The following is an 11,462-nucleotide window of genomic DNA, read 5'->3' as shown; positions in this document are numbered from 1 at the left end:
TGGCCTCTGTGGGTTTTGGCGGGGAGGTGGTGATATTGCAGGGAACCACAGCAGATACAAACAGACTTGGAAACTACTGCAGCCATCTGGGCAGAAAGGGCCCTGCACTGGTTGAGCCATGCAAAGGCCGGCTTATCACACAGACTGAAATATACGATTTGTCCTTTTTGGTCTCCTAAGAAATTTTCCTGGAAGTCAATGACTGATTGAGCAAAGGGACTCTAAATAAAAAGGACAGAACGACCCTCCTTCCACCCCAGGCCATGGAAGGGGGCTAAAGGGATCTGAGTACGGAGAGCATGTAGGGTCCCAGCCTCTGCCCCAAGAAACCAGAGCAAGAGGGGCTGCTCTGCTTTGAAGCTGGCCACCCAAACTCCCGAGTGGGGGTCCCCAGGAGACATTCCCTCCCACCATTTTGCTGGTAGTATACTCTGAGAAATGTTTAGAACTGTCTGGAAAACAGAGCCTGAAAAGTGGCACCTGGGGCAGGAGTCTCACAGGCCCCGGTGCTCTGGGGAGATTGACCTGGTCAGAGCTGCCCTAGGTTTAGGCAAGTCCAGCCAGCCTCTGTCCAAGAGCGCTGAACCCGAACCCAGCTTCCGCCCCACCCTGTCATTTTCTGCAGTGGAGACACCCTGCAAACCACCTTCCAGAGAAACTGCAGAGAGCAGGGGGCATGGCGTTATGGTTTGATTCATACCTTCTAATGCTTTAGACAGATGGCACATGGGCCTCTGAGTGGGTCCCAGGCCTCTGAGTGGGTCCCAGGCCCTGCAAATAGGGTCATGTGCGAGCAGTGGTCCATGCTCTTCAGGGCTCCGAGCTCCATGAGGGAAGGCTTGCATCTGGACTGTTTATCCTGGACCCGCAGACCTCAGCACCATGCCTTGCCCTGAGTAGGGCTCAGCAAATATTACTTAGTGGTGGGAAGAATGGCCTCTCCAAAGCTGTGCATGCCCTAATTCCTGAAACCTGTAAATATGTTACATTACACGGCAAAAGGGAGTTTACTGTTGGAATTAAGGTTACAGACCTAAAAATAACGAGGTTATTTTGGATTTCTTGAGTGGGCCCAATCTAATCACATGAATCTTTAAAAAACAGAGAATCAGAAGAGATTCAGTTGAAGAAATGAGAAGAAAGATGCAGCACCATACACTACAACAGCAAAAAACCCAAACAATACTATTAAAAATGGACAAAGGACCTCAATATATGTTTTTCCAAAAAAGACACACATATGACCAACAGGTACATGAAAAGGTGTTCAACATCACTAATCATCAGGGAAATGCAAATTAAAACCACAATGAGATATCTACCACATGACTGTTATCAAAAAGACAAGAGTTAAGTGTGGGTGGGGATGTGGAGGAAGGGCAACCCTTGTGCACTGTTGGCAGGAGTGTAAATTCGCACAGCCACTATGGAGAACAGTATGGCGGTTCCTCCAAAAAATAAAGATAGAACTACCAGATGATCCAGCAATCGCACTTCTAGGTACATAACTGAAGGAAATAAAATAACTATCTCAAAGAGATATCTGCACCTTCATGTTTTTTGCAGCATTGTTTACAATAGCCAAGACATGGAAACAACCTAAGTGTCCATCAACAGATGACTGGATAAAGAAATGTATTTTTATACACAGTGGAATAATAATCAGCTATAAAAAATAAAGAAATCCATGGGCTTCCCTGGTGGTGCAGTGATTGGGAGTCCGCCTGCCAGTGCAGGGGACACGGGTTCGAGCCCTGGTCCGGGAGGATCCCACATGCCGCAGAGCAGCTGGGCCCGTGCGCCACAACTACTGAGCCTGCACTCTAGAGCCCACGAGCCACAACTACTGAGCCCACACGCTGCAACTACTGAAGCCCGAGTGCCTAGAGCCCGTGCTCCGTAACAAGAGAAGCCACCTCAATGAGAAGCCCGCGCACCGCCATGAAGAGTAGCCCCCGCTCGCCGCAACTAGAGAAAGCCCGAGCGCAGCAACGAAGACCCAATGTAGCCAAAAATAAATAAATAAAATAAATAAATTTAAAAATAAATAAAAAATAAAGAAGTCCTGCCATTTGTGATAATATGGATGGACCTTGAGGGACACTATGTTAAGTGCAGTAAGTCAGACAGAGAAAGGCAAATACTGTATATTCTCACTTATATGTGAAATCTTAAAAAAACTGAACTGATAGAAACAGAGTAGATTGGTGGTTGCCAGTGAAACCATGCATCTCAGATTAGGACTTGAACCCACATGCCAGGACTCGAACCCAGCCAAAACCCAGATTGGGACTTGAACCCACGGTCTTTTAACTGTGATCACACACCTGGTCTCAGGACTTAATGAAGCTCAAGTTCTTGATGTCTCATCACAGAATGAATTCAGTGAGAGACAAAGTGATAGGTAAGAAGTGGATTTATTTAGAGAGAAACACACTCCATAGACAGAGCGTGGACCATCTCAGAAGGCGAGAGCAGCCCCAGGGTATGGGGTTGTCAGTTTTTATAGGGGTGGGTAATTTCATAGGCTAATGAGTGGGAGGAGTATTCCAGATATTTGGGGTAAGGGGTAGGGATTTCCAGGAATTGGGCCACCGCCCACTTTTTGACCTTTATGGTCAGCCTTGGAACCGTCATGGCACCTGTGGGTATGTAATTTAGCATGCTGATGTGTATAAACCTCAGCGTATACTGAGGCTTAAGGTCTAGTGGAAGTCTTGTCTGCCATCCTGGACCTAGTTGGTTCTAACCATTTATGTCTTGTCATATGGCTATGTTGTTCTTTTAAAGGTTGTGCCCTGCCCCCTTCCCTCCTGTTTCACCAGGGGCTGGGGGGTGGAGGAAATGAGGAAATGTTAGTCAAAGAGTACAAACTTCCAGTTACAAGATGAGTAAGTCCTGGGGAAGTAATGTACAGCATGATGACTATAGTTAACAATAATACTGTATTGTATACTTGAGGACTTCACTGGCAGTCCAGCGGTTAAGACTCCATGTTTCCAATGCTACGCGGTGCAGCAAAAACAAACAAACAAACCAAAAAAACTGTATTGGGACTTCCCTGGTGGCGCAGTGGATAAGAATCTGCCTGCCAATGCAAGGGACATGGGTTCGATCCCTGCTCCGCGAAGATCCCTCATGCCGCGGAGCAACTAAGCCCATGCACCACAACTACTGAGCCTGCACTCTAAAGCTCGCGTGCCACAACTACTGAAGCCCGCGTGACTAGAGCCCGAGTTCTGCAAAAGAAAAGCCACCGCAATGAGAAGTCCGCGCACCACAACGAAGAGTAGCTCCCGCTCGCCGCAACTAGAGAAAGCCGGCGCGCAGCAACGAAGACCCAATGAGGAAGACCCAATGCAGCCAAAAATAAATAAATGAATTTATTTATTTTTTAACTGTATTATATGCTTGAAAGTCACTAAGAGAGTAGATGTTAAATATTCTCACCACACACAAAATAGTAACTATTTGAGGTGATGAATGTGTTAAGTAACCTCATTGTGGTAACCGTATATTATACATGTATCAGATCATCAGAATATACACCTTAAACTTACACAGTGTTATATGTCAATTATATCTCAATAAAGCTGAAGAGAGAAAGAGAGGAACGGAGAAAGAAAGAAAGAGAGAGAGAGAGAGAAAGAGAGAGGGAGAGAGGAAGGAAGGGAGAAAGGGAGAGAGAGAGGGAGAGAAAGGGAGAGCGGGAGGGAGGGAGAAAGGGAGGGAGAGAAGGAAGGAAGCAAGGAAGGAAGGAAGAGAAAAGAGAAAAGAAAGAAAGAGAGGAAGAAAAAGAAAAAAGGAAAGAGAGAAAGAAGAGGGAGAAAAAGGAGGAGGAGGAAGAAAGGAAGGAAGAAAGGAAGGAAGGGAGGAAGGAAAAAACAAAGACTTGGCAGAAGTCAGAGAGATGCCAAGTGTCCTGGCTCTGAGATTCAGGAAAAACCCACATGCAAAGACCAAGAGAGGCCCTGAGGAGCCAAGCGCAGCCCTGGCTGACAGCCATCGAGGAAGCAGGAACCTGCAACTGCAAGGAACTTGATTCTGCCAGTGACCTGAATGGCACGGAAGCAGATTCTCCCCCTGTGGACACCTTGATTTAGCCCTGTGAACACCTTGATTTAGCCCTGTGAGACCTGTTTCCGACTTCTAACTTAAGAATTGTGAGATAATAAATTGACATCGTTTTAAGCTGCTGTTTGAGGCAATTTGTTACAGCAGCAACAGAAAACGGATACAGTGGTGTTCCCTCTCTTGTTCTCACAGCCCCTTTAAGCTTGTAAGATACATTCACGTGCATTATGACAGTCACCCCCAGAGTCCGACATCACACTGCAGATGTGGAAGCAGAGGTCCAGATGGGGAGTGACCGAGCCAGAGTGCCCCAGAAAATGGGCTGCAGAGACAGGGCACAGACACCGGCTCTGAATCTAGGGTTCTTTCTAATGAGCTGTTGGCATAAATACTGAGGTATCACACTTCAGCTTTATCCTGGAGAAAGGGGGTCCCAAGAACTTGGAAGCATAAAATCAGGACTGCTCTGAGGAGAGACCCACAGAGTCATCTGAAAGGGAATTGAGAGGCATTCCAGCATGCTTCCTCGGGGTTGGTCAGCACTGGAATCCCCAAAAAAGAAGCATCCACCATGTCTACCCCCACTCATGTCCACCATGGTGACCATTAACTTAGTGGCTATAAAGAGCTTCCCACTGCTGCCCTTCCTGGTGGTCCAGATGCCAGGGCACAGGGCCATTGCCAAGGGCCTCCATATGACCTGGGCTCCTCCTGAGCCTTTACTGATTTAAATCTCACAGAAGCACTATGAAATACTTTCTATTATTATCAGTCCTATTTTGCACATGAAGAAACTGAGGCACAGAAAGGTTAAGTTACATGAGGTCACACAGCCAGTGAGTGGCAGAACCAGGACCCAGAATTCCTAGGCTCTGTATTACATGATCTTTCTGTGTCAGCGACATGAGTCTCAAAGCACGTGAACTCGTCAGGAAAACCTTGGCTTCAGATGAGGAAACTGGGCCACAGAGAGATACAGCCCCTCCCGGGCTCATGGTCATCTGGTTTGAAATAGAAACAGAAAACTCCAATCCACCTGGCCCCAACTTCATCACCATCCAACACACACACACACACACACACACACACACGCACACTCCAACTCCTCTGGAAGTGAGAAGAAGAAATTAGTGCTTTTGTAGGCAGGATGTGATTTACACATGCAGAGACTAGTGGTATCCCTTTAAGAATGAGTAGCAGAGGCGCTAGAAGTTGCCAGAGTTTTATCACATACAACGCCTTGAAATTCTGATTTTGCCATTGCATGGCCTTTCCTGATTCACTTCATGATGTTTATAGAGGTAAAACCTGGGGGAAGTGCCATGACAATTTTTGGTGTTTCCAGGACTCTGCCTTTCATTTGGAAACTGGTGGGTGATCAACTGGCTTCTGGGTGTGCCTTAAGAAAGAAAGGCTGCTCTATTACAACTTGCAATTTGGCCCAGACCCGTGTCTTCTCACAGGGCTCAGTGGTTAGAATGTAAGATACATAGCTTTCTCTCTTGATAGGAAAGATACTATTATTAAGAGAACAAAGATAAGCAACAAATAGCACTGCTAGTTGCTACAATGTCCATTCTCCTGTCTCTTTCATAGTCATAGAACCCCTGATTTTATTTATTTATTTATTTTTATTTTTTATTTATTTTTGGCTGCATTGGGTCTTTGTTGCTGCACGCAAGCTTTCTCTAGTTGCAGTGAGCAGGGGCTACTCTTCGCTGTGGTGCGCAGGCTTCTCATTGCGGTGGCTTCTCTTGTTGCAGAGCACGGGGCTCTTCTAGGCATGTGGGCTTCAGTAGCTGCAGCGCGCGGGCTCAGTAGTTGTGGTGCACGGGCTTAGTTGCTCTGCGGCATGTGGGATCTTCCTGGACCAGGGTTCAAACCCATGTCCCCTGCATTGGCAGGCAGATTCTTAACCCGTGCGTCACCAGGGAAGTCCATAGAACCCCTGATTTTAGCTGGGCACATAGTAGCCCAGAATAAAGGCCACATTTCCCAGGCTTCCTTGTGGCTGGGAATGACCACGTGACTAAGTTTAGACAAATGTTACAAGAATAACGCTTATAACTTCCAGGTTGTATACTTAAAAGGCAGAGCAGGACCTCCAATTCCCATTTCCCCCTTCCTGCTGGCAGAAATGCAGATGTGATGACTGGATCTGGAGCAGCTACCTCAGACCAAGAGGAGGAAGCCGCAAGTTGAGAATAATACAGCAAGAATATAGAAGGAGGCTGAAACCATGATGATTGTGGAGCTACCATTCTGCCTGGAACCCAGATTTAACGTGACAGAGAAATAAATTTCTGTTTTTTAAGCGTCTATAATGTGGGGGACATTTTGTTACAGCAGTGGAATTCTCATATTTGTATATGTATGTTTCTCTATATGTGTGTGTGTGTGTGTGTGTGTGTGTGAGTATATGCATACATACACTCACACGCTCACAGTCAGTCACACAGAAAGAGGAGAGGACCTGGAAAGATATACACTGAAATGTTAGCCTAGTTAATTCTGGAGGAAGGGATTTCTGGTGATTTCTTTTTTCTTCTTGACACTTTGCTGTAATCTGAATTTTTTCTTTGAGCATGTGTTATTTCAAAACTTGACAAAAATAAAGAAAAGCCCAAAGAAAGGGAGCATCCTATAAATAGATCCTATTGTTTAAATCACCTTCATTTGCTTCATATGAGCCTTCATAGGTCACACACACACACACACACACACACGAACATAAGATTTTACAGAATATTTGGTTTTGTTTCCTGTGGGTTGTGGAACTTTTTTTCAGATGTTCTTTTTACTGAACAAAATGTCTTGGAGATGGTTCCATGTCCCTATGTGTAGGGTGGCCTCATTTCTTGTAACCAGCACAAAGCACTCCCTGGCTGGGCATGCCAGGTTTACAGAAAAGCTCTGTTGATGGACCTCTGCAGTTTCCAATTTTAAGCTACTGAAAACAACACAGTGAGACCAGTCCTGCACTTGTGTGGAGTTTTGAAGCTTCTAATCTGGCTCCCCTGCTTATTCACTGTGTGACCTCAGGCAACATACCGTGCATCTCTGAGTCTCTATCTTCTCACCTGTAAAATACGGGAAATAACGAAGCTTGCACCATAACATTATTGTGAGGATAATAACATCTAAAATTTATCACGTGCTTACTGCATGCCAGGCACTTTTCTAAGTGCTTCTCAAGAGTTAATTAATTTAATGCTCACAACAGGGTGACATGAGGTAATGCTTAGACAGATGCCCTGAAAGTTTTCTAGAATCTTCCAGCTTTCAGACAACCACCATGAAATCCTCTGGCTAAATCTTCATGTGGAACCATTTCAGAGACTTCTTAGAGTTGGTGGTCAAAGAAGATATTTGTATGATTTCAATCTTTTAAAATTTATTGAGATTCATTTTGTGGCCTGACATATGGTCTATCCTAGAGAACTTCCGATGTGCATTTAAGAAGAATGTATTCTGCTCTTGTTGGGTGGGATGTTCTACAAATGTCTTTTAGATCTAGTTAGTTTACAGTGTTGTCCAAGTCTTCTATTTCCTTGTTGATCTTCTGCCTAGTTGTTCTATCCACTATTGAAAGTGGGGCATTAAAGTGTCCACCTATTATTATTGAATTGTCTATTTCTCCTTTTAGTTCTGTCCATTTTGGTTTTGGGTTTTTTTGTTTGTTTGTTTTAATATTTATTTATTTATTTATTGGCTGCGTCAAGTCTTAGTTGTGGCGTGCAGGATCTTTCATTGTGGTGCATGGGCTTCTCTCTAGTTGTGTCACACAGTCTCATTACTTGTGACACACAGGCTCTGTAGTTGTGGCACGTGGGTTTAGTTGCACCACAGCACGTGAGATCTCAGTTCCCTGACCAGGGATCGGACTGGCATCCCCTGAATTGCACGACGGATTCCCAACCACTGGACTACCAAGGAAGTCCCCATTTTTGCTTCATATATTTTGGGGCTCTGTTGTTAGGTGTGTATGTGTTTATAGTTTTTTAAAAATCATCCTGATGGGTTGACCCTCTGATATTGCTGTTTGCATGATATATATTTTTCCATCCTTTAACTCTCAACCTGTCTGTACCTTTGAATCTAGAATGTGTCTCCAGTAGACAGTATATAGTTAGAGCTTGGTATTTTTATCCAGTCAGAATATCTCTGCCTTTTGATCGAATCCATTCAAATTTAATGCTATTAAGAATAGAACTAGATTTACATCTGCCATTTTACTTTATGTTTTCTATATGTCTCATGTCTTTTTTGTTCCTCTATTCTTCCTTACTGCTTTCTTTTATATTAAATGAGTAATTTTTATTATAACATTTTATCTTCTTTAATAGTTTTTTCACTTTTTTAAAATGACTGCTCTAGGTTTACTATATACATCTTATCAGAATCTATGTCAGATTGACACTAACTTAATCACAGTGAGATATAGAAGTGTTACTCCTCTATTGCTCTATTTCTTTTCCCCCCTTTTTGTACTATTCTTGTTATATGCATTACATCTCATATGTTTAAAAAGCCCACAACACTCCCTCTAGGAGTGTTCACTAGCAAGAAGGGAGGCAAGAGGAGGGAATATTTGGTTAGATCACCTGCTTCCCCCAAAATCTGTTCCAGGCTCCAAAGCTAATAGCAGCTTTCCCTCCAAGGAACTCGAGGAGTCTCCTTATCCCCCAACTGCCATGCACACAGCCAAAAAGGTTCATAAAAATCTGGCCTGCTGGTGCCTCAAGACACCCTCCATTAGGGCTATTGGATAGCAGGAATATTAAATAATATCCCCCAAACTGAGAAGGAACTTTGAGACCTAAAAATGAAGCTGGCAACTCCATAAAGTGCAATTATGAAGTTTATTGTGGGTAACTTACAGACAGGCAAAATTGAGCAGACAGCAATCCAGAGGCACTCTGCGCAGCCAAAAGGGATACAGGAGGATTTAAAGGGGCCAAAGTTAAAAACAGAATCTTGACTAGCAAGGGAGAAGCACGTCTGCACTGATGGGAACCGGGGTTTTTTTCCTCTCCCGGGGGGTCTCATGGCCATTATTCCTTGCAGACCATTAACCATCTGTGTCAGCAAAAGGCATTCTTTCAGTTTTCGTATCAGATGAAGGAAAGGGTAAAAGTTGATAAGGAACTTTTCTGGCTTGGGCACATTCTTTGTGAGTAGGTTAAAGGTCAGTCACACAAAAGGGGAGGGAGTAGGACTGCAGGTCTAAGATGGAACTGCCAAATGGAATCAGTGTGGTTCAGCCACACAGGGGCCTTGACCTGAGGATACACATTGCCCTGGTCAAGTTCCGCCCCACCCACTTTTTTTAAAAAATAAATTTATTTATTTATTTGGCTGCGTTGGGTCTTCGTTGCTGCGCTCAGGCTTTCTCTAGTTGCGGCAAGAAGGGGGGGCTACTCTTTGTTGCAGTGCTCGGGCTTCTTATTGCGGTGGCTTCTCTTTTGCGGAGCACGGGCTCTAGGTGCATGGGCTTCAGTAGTTGTGGCACGCAGGCTCAATAGTTGTGGCTTGCAGGCTCAATAGTTGTGGCTCGCGGGCTCTAGAGCTCAGGCTCAGTAGTTGTGGTACATGGGCTTAGCTGCTCTGCAGCATGTGGGATCTTCCCGGACCAGGGCTTGAACCCATGTCCCCTGCATTGGCAGGCAGATTCTTCACCACTGTGCCACCAGGGAAGTCTGTCAAGTTCCCTCTTTGACACGGCAAGTCCCATTCCCATCACTCCCTTTCCTAGAGTGGGGAAACAAGAAAGTTCCTCCACCTCCTAGGCTGATTTATAATATTAATAAGTAACATTTATTGTTCAAAGAGAGCAATAATTATGGAGTAACATGGATGCTCTCATGAAACCCCTAATGAAATAGGTAATCATCTTATGGATGAGACTACTGAGGCTCAGAGAAGTTAAGTAACTGAACCAGGTCACATAGCTGGTAAGTAATAGAGTTTGAATGCAGGTAGTGTGGCTCCAGAGCCAACAGGTGAGATCACTCCACTGTGCCGCTCCCTGAAAGTAGTCATTAGAGGATCCGTTTCCTCCTGGCAGTGGTAAATGTTTAACATCTCTAAAGGGAAATCCCCCTGTTTGTACCACTGCCAATTTCCATGGTGTAATTACTCTCACTGTTGCCGATTTCAAGCTACAAATATGTTACTGAAAGCAGCATTGGGAAAAGATGCACACAATCAGCTCTCCCAGGCTGGTGCAAACTGAAAGCCCAAGGAAGGGGTCAACGGGAGGTGGGCAAGGGAGGACAGAGGATCTTTAAAGAGGTTTCCCACCGAGGAGCTCGTTGGGCCCTTCAGCAATCTGAAGTGCTGACTCTTTTTTTTTTTTTTTTAATAGATAATGATGTTTTTTATGTTTATAATCCATTTTTTAAATTAATTTTTATTTATTTATTTATGGCTGTGTTGAGTCTTCGTTTCTGTGCGAGGGCCCTCCCCAGTTGCGGCAAGCGGGGGCCACACCTCATCGCGGTGCGCGGGCCTCCCACTATCGCGGCCTCTCTTGTTGCGGAGCACAGGCTCCAGACACGCAGGCTCAGTAATTGTGGCTCACGGGCCCAGTTGCTCCGCGGCATGTGGGATCCTCCCAGACCAGGGCTCGAACCCGCGTCCCCTGCACTGGCAGGCAGACCCTCAACCACTGCGCCACCAGGGAAGCCCTGAAGTGCTGACTCTTATTCTTGTCTTACAGATGAAGAAGCTGGGGCTCAGTGAGCCTGATGCATTGGTTCAACAGTTACTGAGCATACACTCTGAGTGGGCCCCAGATGAACCGGACCAGTACTGGGGATGCAAAGATGACCCAGACCAGGTTCTAGCCTGCCTAACGGAGCTTGTGGACTGACAACAGACACACAGACACATACACGTGGCTCCCATAGGGCCTCCCTTCAAACGGGTAGCATGACAGTTAAGATGGTGGGTTCTGGTCCCAGACTCCCTGGTCTCAAGTCCAGGCTTTACCATTTACTAGCTGTGTGATCTTGGGCTAGTTACTTAATCTCTCAGCTCCTCAGTTTACTCATCTGTAATAATGGTACCTACCTCATAGCATTCTTAGGAGGATGATATGAATTAATGCAGACAAAGGCCTCAGAACAGTGCCTGCTGCATAATAAATGCTCAATAAGTGTTAGCTGTTTTTATTATGTAACTTCAGAAATGCAACTCTGTGTGCCCAGAAAGAGAGAGAGAAGGGAGAATGAGTACATGGTGTGGGCGATTCCACCTGGACAGGAGCCCAGCTGTGAGCAAGATGCTGGGGGCATGGACAGAATCCCACACATCTGAGTGAGAGCCGAACCTAAAATTACAGTGTGCAAACCAATGCAATGGCTACCACACACTGTCACTTTTTA

This window comes from Balaenoptera ricei, chromosome 15 (assembly GCF_028023285.1).
Source record: "Balaenoptera ricei isolate mBalRic1 chromosome 15, mBalRic1.hap2, whole genome shotgun sequence".
NCBI lineage: Eukaryota > Metazoa > Chordata > Mammalia > Artiodactyla > Balaenopteridae > Balaenoptera > Balaenoptera ricei.
This window is presented reverse-complemented; position numbering follows the sequence as displayed.